Raw genomic sequence first — 13,199 nt, 5'->3', positions numbered from 1 at the left:
ACCCCGTATCTACGGATGATGGAAAATTAGTGCCAGTACCTCTGCAATTTCCACCCGTACTTCCCTCAGCAACCTAGGATGCATCCCATCTGGAGCGGGTGACTTATCTACTTTAATTACAGCTAGCCTTTTTAATATCTCCTCTTAATCAATTTTTAGTCCATCCAGTATCTCAACTACCTCTTCTTTTACTGTGACTTTGGCAGCATCTTCTTCCTTGGTAAAGACAGATGCAAAATATTCATTTAGTACCTCAGCCATGCCCTCAGCCTCCATGCGTAGATCTCCTTTTTGGTCCCTAATCGGTCCCACCCCTCCTCTCACTACCCATTTACTATTTATATGCCGATAGAAGACTTTTGGATTCCCTTTTATGTTAGCCACCAGTCTATTCTCATACTCTCCCTTTGCCCCTCTTATTTCCTTTTTCCCTTCCCCTCTGAGCTTTCTATATTCAGCCTGGTTCTCACTTGCAATATCAACCTGACATATGTCATAAGCCCCTTTTTTATACTTCATCTTACCCTCAATCTCTTTTGTCATCCAGGCAGCTCTGGCTTTGTTTGCCCTACCTTTCCCCTTCATTGGAATGTACCTAGACTGTACCCGAACCATCTCCTCTTTAAAGGCCGCCCATTGTTCAATTACAGTTTTGCCTACCAATCTTTGATTCCAATTTACCCGGGCCAGGTCCGTTCTCAACCCACTGAAATTGGCCTCTTCCAATTGAGAATTTTTACTCTAGATTGCTCCTTGTCCTTTTCCATAGCTAATCTAAACGCTATGATACTATGATCGCTATTCCCTAAATGTTCCCCACTGACTCTTGCTCCACTTGGCCCACCTCATTGTCCAGAACCAGATCCAGCAATGCCTCCTTCGTCGTTTGGCCGGAAACGTACTGGTCAAGAAAGTGCTTCTGAACGCACTTCAAAAATTCCTCCCCCTCTTTGCGCTTCACACTATTACAATCTCAGTCTATACCAGGATAAATGTAAGGAATCTTACAACACCAGGTTATAGTCCCAACAATTTTATTTTAAAATCACAAGCTTTCGGAGATTATCCCCTTCGTCAGGTGAATGAGTGAAAGGTTCTCAAATCGCATATCTTATATTCGGCTGGAAGATCGGGTAAGCGTTCTCCAAGGCGGCCTTCGAGACACACGACAACGCAAAATCGTCGAGCAGAAATTGATAGCCAAGTTCCGCACCCATGAGAACGGCCTCAACCGGGATCTTGGGTTCATGTCATGCTACACGTAACCCCGCCAGCAAGGGGAAAAAAAAGTTATCTGTTTTTAATACTCTCTTTTTCTCTCTCTCTCTCTCTGCCATTTGGGTCTCTTTCTCTCTGTCTGTGTAATTTGACACAATGTATATTCAGTGTACTGGGATGTACTGTTCTCCGTGGCTGGCCTGTCTGAACACCAACGACACCTTTTGATTGGTGTGATGGTGTCCCAGCCTAATATAAGATATGCGATTTGAGAACCTTTCACTCATTCACCTGACGAAGGGGATAATCTCCGAAAGCTTGTGATTTTAAAATAAAATTGTTGGACTATAACCTGGTGTTGTAAGATTCCTTACATTTGTCCACCCCAGTCCATCACCGGCATCTCCACATCATGTATACCAGGATAGTTGAAGTACCCCATTATTATTACTCTATGGCTCTTGCACCTCTCTGTAATTTTCCTGCAAATTTGCTCCTCTGTATCCTTCCCACTGGTTGGTGGCTTATAGAACACACCCAGTAGTGTAATGGCACCTCTATTGTTTCTTAACTCTAACCAAATAGATTCAGTCCTTGACCCCTCCAGGACATCCTCTCTCTCCAGCACTGTAATATTCTCCTTAATCAATATTGCCACCCTCCTCCTTTCTTTCCTTCTCTATCTTTCCTGAACATCTTGTATCCAGGAATATTTAGTACCCAATCCTGCCCTTTTTTGAGCCAGGTTTCCGTTACCGTCACAGCATCAGATTCCCATGTGGCTATTTGCGCCTGCAGCTCACCCACCTTGTTTACCACACTTCGTGCGTTTACACACATGCAGTGTAAACCAAACGTTGACCTTCTTTTATTCTCTCTTGGTCTGATCCCACCTAATGCTGTACTATTATACTATTACGATATCCCCACCATCACAGAAGCCAGTCTTCAGCCAATTCGGTTCACTCCTAGTGATATCAAGAAACGGCTGAGTGCACTGGATACAGGAAAGGCAATGGGCCCCAACAATGTCCCGGCTGTAGTGCTGAAGACTTGTGCTCCAGAACTAGCTGCGCCTCTAGCCAAGCTGTTCCAGTACAGCTACAACACTGGCATCTACCCGACAATGTGGAAAATTGCCCAGGTATGTCCTGTCCAGAAAAAGCAGGACAAATCCAATCCAGCCAATTACCGCCCCCATCAGTCGACTCTCAATCATTAGCAAAGTGATGGAAGGTGTCGTCGACAGTGCTATACAGCAGCACTTACTCACCAATAACCTGCTCACCGATGCTCAGTTTGGGTTCTGCCAGGACCACTCGGCTCCAGACCTCATTACAACCTTGGTCCAAACATGGACAAAAGAGCTGAATTCCAGAGGTGAGGTGAGAGTGACTGCCCTTGACATCAAGGCAGCATTTGACCGAGTGTGGCACCAAGGAGCCCTAGTAAAATTGAAGTCAATGGGAATCAGGGGGAAAACTCTCCAGTGGCTGGAGTCATACCTAGCACAAAGGAAGATGGTAGTGCTGCAGGAGTTCCTCAAGGCAGTGTCCTCGGCCCAACCATCTTCAGCTGTTTCATCAATGACCTTCCCTCCATCATTAGGTCAGAAATGGGGATGTTGGCTGATGATTGCACAGTGTTCAGTTCCATTCGCAACCCCTCAGATAATGAAGCAGTCCGAGCCCGCATGCAGCAAGACCTGGACAACATTCAGGCTTGGGCTCATAAGTGGCAAGTAACATTCGCGCCAGACAAGTGCCAGGCAATGACCATCTCCAACAAGAGAGAGTCTAACCACCTCCCCTTGACATTCAATGGCATTACCATCGCCGAATCCCCCACCATCAACATCCTGGGGATCACCATTGACCAGAAACTTAACTGGACCAGCCATATAAATACTGTGGCTACAAGAGCAGGTCAGAGGCTGGGTATTCTGCAGCAAGTGACTCACCTCCTGCCTCCCCTAAGCCTTTCCACCATCTACAAGGCACAAGTCAGGAGTGTGATGGAATACTCTCCACTTGCCTGGATGAGTGCAACTCCAACAACACTCAAGAAGCTCGACACCATCCATGACAAAGCAGCCCGCTTGATTGGCATCCCATCCACCGCCCTAAACATTCACTCCCTTCACCACCGGCGCACAGTGGCTGCAGTGTGTACCATCCACAGGATGCACTGCAGCAACCACCTAGAAGGACGAGCAGCAGCCACATGGGAACAACACCACCTGCACGTTCCCCTCCAAGTCACACACCATCCCAACTTGGAAATATATCGCCGTTCCTTCATCGTCGCTGGGTCAAAATCCTGGAATTCCCTTCCTAACAGCACTGTGGGAGAACCGTCACCACACGGACTGCAGCGGTTCAAGAAGGCGGCTCACCACCACCTTCTCGAGGGCAATTAGGGATGGGCAATAAATGCCGGCCTTGCCAGCGACGTCCACATCCCATGAACGAATAAAGAAAAAAAATTTCTTACTTTCGTGCTATCTGTTTCTCCCAATCCTTTGTGCACCTTGTTTCTTCTTTCCAATGCTACATCCTTTGGCCCACCCCCTGCCAAATCAGTTTAAACCCTCCCCCACATTACTAGTGAACCTCCCTGCGAGGACATTGGTCCCAGCTCTGAGGTGTAACCCGTCCGGCCTGTACATGTTCCACCTCCCCCAGAACTGATCCCGATGCCCCAGGAATCTGAAGCCTGCCCTTCAGCATCATCTCCCCAGCCACGCATTCATCTACTCTATCCTCATATTTCTATTCTCACTAGCGCATGGCACTGGGAGTAATCTGGAGATTGCCATCTTTTGAGGTCTTGCTTATTAATCTCTTTTCTCGCTGCCTAAAATCTACCTGCAGGACCTCATCCCTCTTTCTACCTATGTCGTTGGTACGGATTTGGACCACGACCTCTGGCTGTTCACCCTCCCCCCACAGAATGTTCTGCAGTCGCTCAGTGACATCCTTGATCCTGGCATCTACAGGGAGGCAACATACCATTCTGGAATCATGTCTGCGGCCGCAGAGACGCCTGCCTGTTCCCCTAACCTTTGAATCTCCTATCACTATCGCTCTCCTGTCCTTTCTCCTCCCCAGCACAGCTGAGCCACCCATGGTGCTGTGGACTTGGCACTGCCTGCTCTTCCCAGAGGAAGCCTCTCCCTCACCAGAATACCGGTTAGAGAATGAGATACACTCGGGGGACTCCTGCATTACCTGCCTTGTCCTTCTTGTCTGTCTGACAGTCACCCAGTCCCTCTCTGCTTGCACTCTCTTAAGCTGTGGGACGACCACCTCCTGAAACGTGCTATCCACATCGCTCTCGGCCTCGCGGATACACTGCAGTGACGCAGCGGCTGCTCAAGCTCCAAAACCCAGAGCTTGAGCTTCTCCAGCTGACGACACTTCCTGCACATGTGGTTGTCCAGGACACGGGAAGGTCCTGGAGTTCCCACATGGCACAAGATGTGCACTCGACGCAACTGAGGTGCCCTGCCGTGCCTCTATTTATTATATTATTATCTAAACTTTAACAGAAATAAACTAAAGGTTCAAAAAAACACTCACCAGCGACTCACCAATCAGCTCCTCCCCTTGTGCTGACGTCAACCTTTTTTTTAATAGTTTTTAAAAGATTTTATTCAATCGGTTATTTATAGTTTTATTAATCCAGTTAATAAACTAGTTTAAGTTATTAAATTTAATAAACTAACAGCAGTTATATGCTCCGAGCTCTTAATTTAATTTTACCCACTTCCCGAACTCAGAGGGAAAAAGAGCTGTGCTACCGTACCGGCCAATCACCCACCCGCTGCCTGTGATGTCACTCCTTGATTTTTTTTTCTCTATCGATCCCACCGACTGCCTCCCGCCCGGGCCCGTCCTCACCGCCCGGGTCCGCCCTCACCGCCCGGGCCCGCCCTCACCGCCCGGGCCCGCCCTCACCGCCCGGGCCCGCCCTCACCGCCCGGGTCCGCCCTCACCGCCACCTTTATAGGGAGTGGTTCCTGGGCCTCCCGCTCGGGCCTGCCCTCACCGCCCTCACCGCCACCTTTATAGGGAGTGGTTCCTGGGCCTTCCGCTCGGGCCTGCTCTCTAGCCCTATTGCCCCCACCCTCGCCGCCACTTTTATAGGGAGTGGTTTCTGGGCCTCCCATTCGGGTCCGCGCTCTCTCGGTATCTGAGGAGGATCTGGGTGTTCTCGTACATGAAACACAAAAAGTCAACATACAGGTGCAGCAGGTAATCTGGACGGCAAACGGAATATTGGCTTTTAGTTCTAGGGGGATGGAGTATAAAAGCAGGGAAGTCGTACTACAACTGTACAGGGTGCTGGTGAGACCACACCTGGAGTACTGTGTACAGTTCTGGTGCCCTTATTTAAGGAAGGACATACTTGCATTGGAGGCAGTTCGGAGAAGGTTCACTAGGTTGATTTCGGGTATGGAAGGGTTGTCTTATGAGGAAAGATTGAACAGGTTGGGTCTATACTCATTGGAGTTTACAAGAATGAGAGAAGATCTTATTGAAACATACAAGATTCTGAGAGGATGTTACCCCTCATGGGGGATTCCAAAACAAGGGGGCATAGTCTCAGAGTAAGGGGTCGCCTGTTTCTTCTCCCAGAGGGCCGTGAATCTTTGGAATTCTTTACCCAAACAGCTGTGGAGGCTGAGTCATTGAATACATTCAAGGCTGAATTAGACTCATTTTTGATCAGCAAGGGAGTCAAAGGATATGGGGAAAGGGCGGGAAAGTGGAGTTGAGGTAAAAATCATATCAGCCATGATCTCATTGATTGGCGGAGCTGGCTGAATGGCCTACTCATGCTCCTACCTCTTATGGTTATGGGCTTATGGTCTCGCGCTACTGCCTCAGTACAAGAGTAAGGAAGTCTTGCTGCAACTGTACAGGGCTTTGGTGAGACTACACCTGGAGTACTGTGTGCAGTTTTGTTCTCCTCACCTAAGGAAGGATATACTTGCTTTAGAGGCGGTGCAATGAAGGTTCCCTAGATTGATTCCTGGATGAGAGGGTTGTCCTATGAGGAAAGATTGAGTAGAATGGGCCTATATTCTCTGGCGTTTAGAAGAATGAGAGGTGATCTGATTGAAACATATAAGATTCTGAGAGGGCTTGACAGGGTAGATCCTGAGAGACTGTTTCCCCTGGCTGGAAAGTCTAGAACTAGGGGACATAGTCTCAGGATAAGGGGTCGGACATTTAGGACTGAGATGAGGAGTAATTTTTTCATGCAGAGGGTCGTGAATATTTGAAATTCTCTACCCCAGAGGGCTGTGGATGCTGATCATTGAGTATATTCAAGGCTGCGATCGATAGATGTTTGGACTTTAGGGGAATCAAGGGATCTGGGAATTGGGCAGGAAAGTGGAGTTGAGGTTGAAGATCAGCCATGATCTTATTTAATGGAGCAGGCTCGAGGGGCCATGTGGCATACTCCTGCTCCTGTTTCTTATATTCTTATGTTTCTTATGAGTTATGGGACATTTATAAGACTAGGGCTGTAGTCACTGGAGCAAGAAAGTTAAGGGGGATCTAATGGAAGAGTTCAAAATATTGAAAGGTCTTGAGGTATATAGTGAAGTTATTTCGACTGGCTGATGAATCTGTAACTGATGGGGCATAGACTCAGAATTAGTACTATAGGCATAAAGGGGGTGAGGAAGGGATGTTTTCACTCAGTTAGTGGGGTCTGGAATACATTAGCACGGGTGCTGTCAAATGTGAGTCAATTACAACATTTTGAGAAAATATGATCACTTGAAGAAAAATATTGAAGGATGTGGGGAAAGGGTAGGGTATTGGGATTAGAGTATATAGCTGTGAAGTGGAGCTAGCGGTGAGCCACACACGATGGACCTCTGTCTGTGCTGGAATTTCTGATTGGATCATGATGTGTGCAGTGTGGTGATCAGAACTTGGTGCAATGATTACTGTGCGTCGTTTGTGAACAGAAGGCTGAGTGCAGAGTCCTGCTGGGGCTGTTTGCCTCTGGTGATTTAGTTCATTGAAGATAATGAACCCAGTGCACAAGGCCTGCCTTACACTAGTTAGGGAGGCCAGCACAAGGAGCAGTGGCAGAGTTTTGTTCTAATCGGACAGTGGTACTTGTGAACTAAGCAGGAGAGTCCATTACATGCGTTATAATCAGAGCATAATGGCTGAGTAGTGTGCGAGTGGAATACAGTGTCCGGCACTCATCTGGGAAGATCTTTAACCTCCCCCCCCCCCCCCCCCCCAACCTATGCACAGGGTACAAGATAGAGCTTGTTGTCTGATGGGTGATCTCTCTCTTGCTGCCAGGCTCTGTCCTGCTGGGTTCTGCCCTCCCTGGCTGCTGGGCAGATATATCTCAGTAGCAGTGCAAACGATCGAGGAAATTCACATGTAGTGATTTTTCGCCATAAAACTAGTGTAAATCAGTTATGCGTGAATTTCACTGGGAAAAAAACGGCGCAACTCCATTCTGTAGTTATGCTGAAACTTTCCAGGAAATTCCGGGCTGATACAATTGATGTACAGAGACTCCTGATGGAAAGAGAGGTCCCAGCTTAGAACCAGGGAAGTGAGTCTGTAAATGAATGGGACACTGCTTCTCTCGTATAGAAGTGTGTAACAGACTCTCCACTAAACAGCCTGCATGGTCACAGTGATGAAGGAATACAAGCTGTGGAGACAGAACCAAAAAGTATTGAGTCTCTCTCTTTATTGATGAGCACTGAGGCTTTTAAACCACAATTATAGTAGCAAAGCACTTCCTGCCTCACAGATGTCCCAAGTGCGGACACAGCTGCGTTCCCTGATAAACACAGAAGTCACTGCTTTCTGTCATTTCTCTGTCTCACAGAGTGAGGTTTATCAGCTCCCAAGACACCAGGGACTTTCAGGAGGTGAAAACGAGAAGTAGTAACTAGTCACTGTGTGACGTCTGCTCGATCAGATGGCGGCTGTTTCGTTTCACTACTGAGCTCTTAAAGCTGTCTTAAAAGCTAAATACTTGGGTATCAACCAGCAGCCCGTGGCCCCAATTGGCATCCAATTGCCCAGATCCAGTCTTATCCAGAGCATTTCCAGCAACGGCTTCTCTTCCTGCTTCACACCGGCCCTGAAGAATCTATCTTAGTCCTATCCTCTTCCTGATCTCAGTGTTGCCCCATGGCGACATCATCGGAACACATGGGGTCAGCTTCCATGTGTGCGCTGATGACACCCAACTGTACCTCTACACCACCTCTCTCAATTGTCTCTGTTGTTAGACGGTTTGTATGACATCCAGTCTTGGATGAGCTGCAGTTTCCTCCAGTTAAACATTGGGAAGACCGAAGCCATCGTCTTCAGTCCCTGCTGCAAACTCCGTACCCTTGGCACTGATTCCACCCCCGCCTCGGCCACCATCTCAGATTGAACCTGACCACAACTGTGGCCTCCTATTGAACACGAGCTGATCTTCTGCTCCCATATCTTCTCCATCACAAAGATTTTGGCTCAGTGATAGCACTCTCGCCTCTGAGTCAGAAGGTTGTGGGTTCAAGCCCCACTCCAGAGATTTGATCCCACAATCTAGGCTGACACTGCACTGCAGTACTGAGGGCGCACTGCACTGTCGGAGGTGCCGTCTTTCAGATGAGACGTTACACCAAGGACCCGTTTGCCCTCTTAGGTGGATATAAAAGATCCCTTGGAAGAAGAGTAGGGAAGTCCTCAAGGTATTCTGGCCAATTTATCCCTCAACCAACATCACTAAAACAGTTTAGTTCGTCATTATCTCATTGCTGTTTATGGGGCCTTGCTAATAGTTTGTTTCTAGAATCTTCTCGTTATGTATTTTTATGCCCTGATAGTTTTCCCCTTGAACTGATGTGTAATAAAAGTGCTTCTGACTCTGCTTTTTGAAGGCGATGTCTGGGTTGTTCAAGCTGTGTTATTGGAAGTCTGCCATCAGTGTGTTACTTCATGACCGATCGCTGTTCAGTACAGCGCACGTTCATCAGAAATTCAGAAGGAAAGTATTGACCAGGTTCCCAGTTAGAAAGGAATTAGAGGAAAAAACACTAAAGGGTCCAGGGAAAGCGAGGAAAATGGGATTAGAGTAGACGCCTCCGATGTGGAGTGAGCAATTGAGCAGGCCCGGTGGGCCGAATGGCTGCCTTTGGAGCTGTAATTTCCATGATTTAACTATAGTTTTATCCTCAAGGTAGCTGTCTAGGATCTGTCTCAAATCACTTGTCATAGATGAAGCTGTGTAATAAGGGTACAGTGCATTGAGACTGGACTAACAATCCACAGGTCATGAAACTGAATTCAATAAATCTGGTCATTTGTGCTCAGACAGCAGAAAATGACCATGACTGATTGTTGTAAAAGCCTAACTGGTCCACCAATTTCCTTCAGGGAAGGAAACCTGCCATCCCTGTCGGGTCAGGCCTATATGTGACTCCAGTCTCCGATTCTGTGATTGACTCAATGCCCTCAGGACAACTAGGGATGGGCAACAAATGCTGCCATGCTGGCGAAGCCCACATTCCAAGAACAAATTTAAAAGACAAGTGCAGAAGTGCAGATTCTTCAGCAGGGTATGGGTTACTTGCTATGTAACATTGTGGAGCTACTATTTGTTCTGCAGTGTAATAGTGCAGAAGTTTCTATTCATTCTGCAATGTAAGGGTTACTCCCTGTGTAACAGTGCAGAGTTTCTATTCATTCTGCAATGTAAGGGTTACTCCCTGTGTAACAGTGCAGAGTTTCTATTCATTCTGCAATGTAAGGGTTACTCCCTGTGTAACAGTGCAGAGTTACTATTCATTCTACAATGTAAGGGTTACTCCATGTGTAACAGTGCAGAGTTACGATTCATTCTGCAATGTAAGGGTTACTCCATGTGTAACAGTGCAGAGTTACTATTCATTCTGCAATGTAAGGGTTACTCCCTGTGTAACAGTGCAGAGTTACTATTCATTCTGCAATGTAAGGGTTACTCCCTGTGTAACAGTGCAGAGTTACTATTCATTCTGCAATGTAAGGGTTACTCCCTGTGTAACAGTGCAGAGTTACTATTCATTCTGCAATGTAAGGGTTACTCCCTGTGTAACAGTGCAGAGTTACGATTCATTCTGCAATGTAAGGGTTACTCCATGTGCAACAGTGCAGAGTTACGATTCATTCTGCAATGTAAGGGTTACTCCCTGTGTAACAGTGCAGAGTTACTATTCATTCTGCAATGTAAGGGTTACTCCCTGTGTAACAGTGCAGAGTTACGATTCATTCTGCAATGTAAGGGTTACTCCATGTGCAACAGTGCAGAGTTACTATTCATTCTGCAATGTAAGGGTTACTCCGTGTGTAACAGTGCAGAGTTACTATTCATTCTGCAATGTAAGGGTTACTCCGTGTGTAACAGTGCAGAGTTGCTATTCATTCTGCAATGTAAGGGTTACTCCGTGTGTAACAGTGCAGAGTTACGATTCATTCTGCAATGTAAGGGTTACTCCGTGTTTGATGGGGAAAGTAGAGACTTGGACTCACGAGCCCAGGGCACTTTCAATCATTGTTATAGTAGTTCTGTTGTATCCCAGCCCAGGTCTCGGTACGTCCACTCTCTCTCCTCACCCCACACAGCCAGGCACCTGTGTTGGTTGTTGTCTTCTCCCTTAATTTCATTCTGTTGGAAATCACTTTCCATAAAGATAGAGAGTGGCACCTATATTGATCATTGAAGAAGAAACACCAGTGTTTTAAATGTTGGTTCAGCCTTAAGTCAAAGAAACTAGTCAGTAAGATTGCTGCTAGAGCTGAGCATTGCAGGTGTTGGGAGGTCAAAACCTCCCTCACTGTCTGTAGCAGTGAGCTTGCAGATGTCCATGGAGTAGCTGTGTACACACTCACAGCTGCAAACACAAACTCCTATTAATAACTCGCACTTCCTGCTCATGTCAGCCACATGACACAAGGGGGAGGTCTGTCTGACATCAGCCCTGTCCCCACAGGGATCGCACTAGCAGTTTGGGGCCACATTACTCTGGCAGTCCCAGCAGATGTGAATTGAAACGGGTGAGTACGCAACAATTTATTTAACCCGTGTTTTATTTTTTTCAATCTTCACAAGTGCTGGTTCCTCTACACAACCTCCTTCCCCTGCCACTGTGGGTTGATTAGGAGCTTGGTATAGTCTCCTACACCAAGCAGTGAAGGGGCTATCTGTTGTGTCCTTGCCTTAGCACAGTGGGCAATGAGGGGCTTCCCACAGTCTCCTTGCTCTGGCACAGCAATGGGCTGCAGTAGATGCAGAAATTACTGAGTGGAAGGTGAGAGCAGGTTAGGGGCCCATGTTGTCTTTGCTAGAGCCAACAAGATAGCTTGTCATTTCCTCCCCCGATCCCCAAAACAACAGTTTGCTCAAAAAATGAGACACACAGATAGGATGTATAAAGGGTGAGTTTAACCAGAGGATATTGAAATAAAGACAGATGGATTAAAATAGAAGACATTTTAAATTGCTTTAAGCCAGTAAACAGCAGTGAGAGACCAACGAAAACATGTTGAAAAGTAACTCTTCAAATTGTAAAATAAGTTGGTGTGCAAGCGAGAGAGCTCTTCAGCTCCCAGAGGCCGACTGTATGAAACGGTGACTGTGAATTTGAACTGAGAGAAGGTGAGAGAGGGAGTTCGGTTTGGAGGAGGAGAGGGCCTGAACCAGGGCAGGTATGCAAGAAAATTAGTCCCAAAGTTAGTACTTGTGAGTAGCACAGCAGCTTGTGGGTTCAGAAATGGGGTCAGGAGCTAGCCTGGTGATGTGCATGATGGGGGCTATCCTGGGTCTGCATGTTACCCAGTACACATGCACAAAGTGTCATTGGAACATAGGAACAGGACTGGCCATTCAGCCCCTCGAGCCTGTTCCACCATTCATTGAGATCATGGCTGATCTGTATCCTAACTCTATCCATCCGCCTTGGCCTCCATATCCCTTAATGCCCTGGGCTAGCAAAAATCTATCGATCTCTGATTTAAAATTATTAATTGAGCTAGCATCTACTGCTTTTAGTGGGAGAGAGTTCCACACTTCTGCCACCCTTTGCGTGAAGAAGTGTTTCCTAACTTTTCTCCTGAACGGCCTGGCTCTAATTTGAAGGTTATGTCCCCTTGTCCTATACTCCCCCACCAGTGGAAAAAGTTTCTCTCTATCTGCCTATCAATTCCTTTCAGAGGGTTCAGCTGTTCGAACAGCCTACGTTAAGTGCTCAAGTACTAGAATGGGCCTTGAAGCCACAACCTTCTGAGTCAGAGTGAGAATGCTATCAGTTGAGCCTCAGCTGAAGGGCATTCTCCTCAGCATGCAGGATAAATACTTACCAGAACTAGTAAATGTAGATTAAACAAATGGTACCATAAATGGATTAATAAGACAGACAATACTAAGAGAAATAAGTAAGAAAAACAAACTCTTCAAAGTCTTGAGAGAAAAGTGAGGGAAGCGCTAGGAAGAATGTAGGACCCTCCACAAAAGCCAGTCAGAGAAGCAAAAAGGGAACGAGAAATGAGCAGAGCAATAGAAGCCAAATACTATAGTAAGCAATTCTTCTAGTATCATAACAGCAAGAGGGTTATCGAAGCAGAATTGAGATCCCTTAAGGATGCAAATGGGGGAAAATTGAGGTGGAACTAAAATAGTAAACATTGTGCTCCTCGAGAAGACACGAATATGCCATCCACCACAGGAGGATCTACAGCTAACATCAATGACTTCATACCACTTGTATGGATGCTGCAGGGTGAATGGTGTTGAAGTGGCAGGGAATGGTGCTGACCCAACATTTACAACCAGGAGTTTCTCCTTTACTGATGGCAATGGGTGGGCCGGGACCCTACTGCCAGATCCGTGACTTTTTACTGGAAGTGACATGGCTCCCAGAAGACTATTCAAATTTAATGACAATGATGAGTGATGTC

General features: G+C 46.8%; 1 protein-coding gene across 7 annotated transcripts in view; it reads left to right on the top strand.

Annotated features, from left to right (window-relative positions):
- cbfa2t3 (CBFA2/RUNX1 partner transcriptional co-repressor 3) overlaps window positions 1-13,199 on the top strand; it is a 164,259-nt gene that overhangs the window by 65,492 nt on the left and 85,568 nt on the right. Inside the window, exon 1 of one of the 7 annotated variants that reach the window (XM_067998223.1) lies at window positions 11,219-11,300. The exons of the other annotated variants lie outside the window; for them this stretch is intronic. The gene's annotated coding sequence lies outside the window, so the exon portion shown is untranslated. Of the gene's footprint in view, window positions 1-11,218; window positions 11,301-13,199 lie in introns of those variants that run through there. 7 annotated transcript variants of the gene reach the window in all.

Source organism: Heptranchias perlo, chromosome 16 (genome assembly GCF_035084215.1).
Source record: "Heptranchias perlo isolate sHepPer1 chromosome 16, sHepPer1.hap1, whole genome shotgun sequence".
NCBI classification, from domain to species: Eukaryota; Metazoa; Chordata; class Chondrichthyes; order Hexanchiformes; family Hexanchidae; genus Heptranchias; species Heptranchias perlo.
Note: the sequence above shows the minus strand (reverse complement) of the source record. Positions and strands in the feature narration are given on the sequence as shown.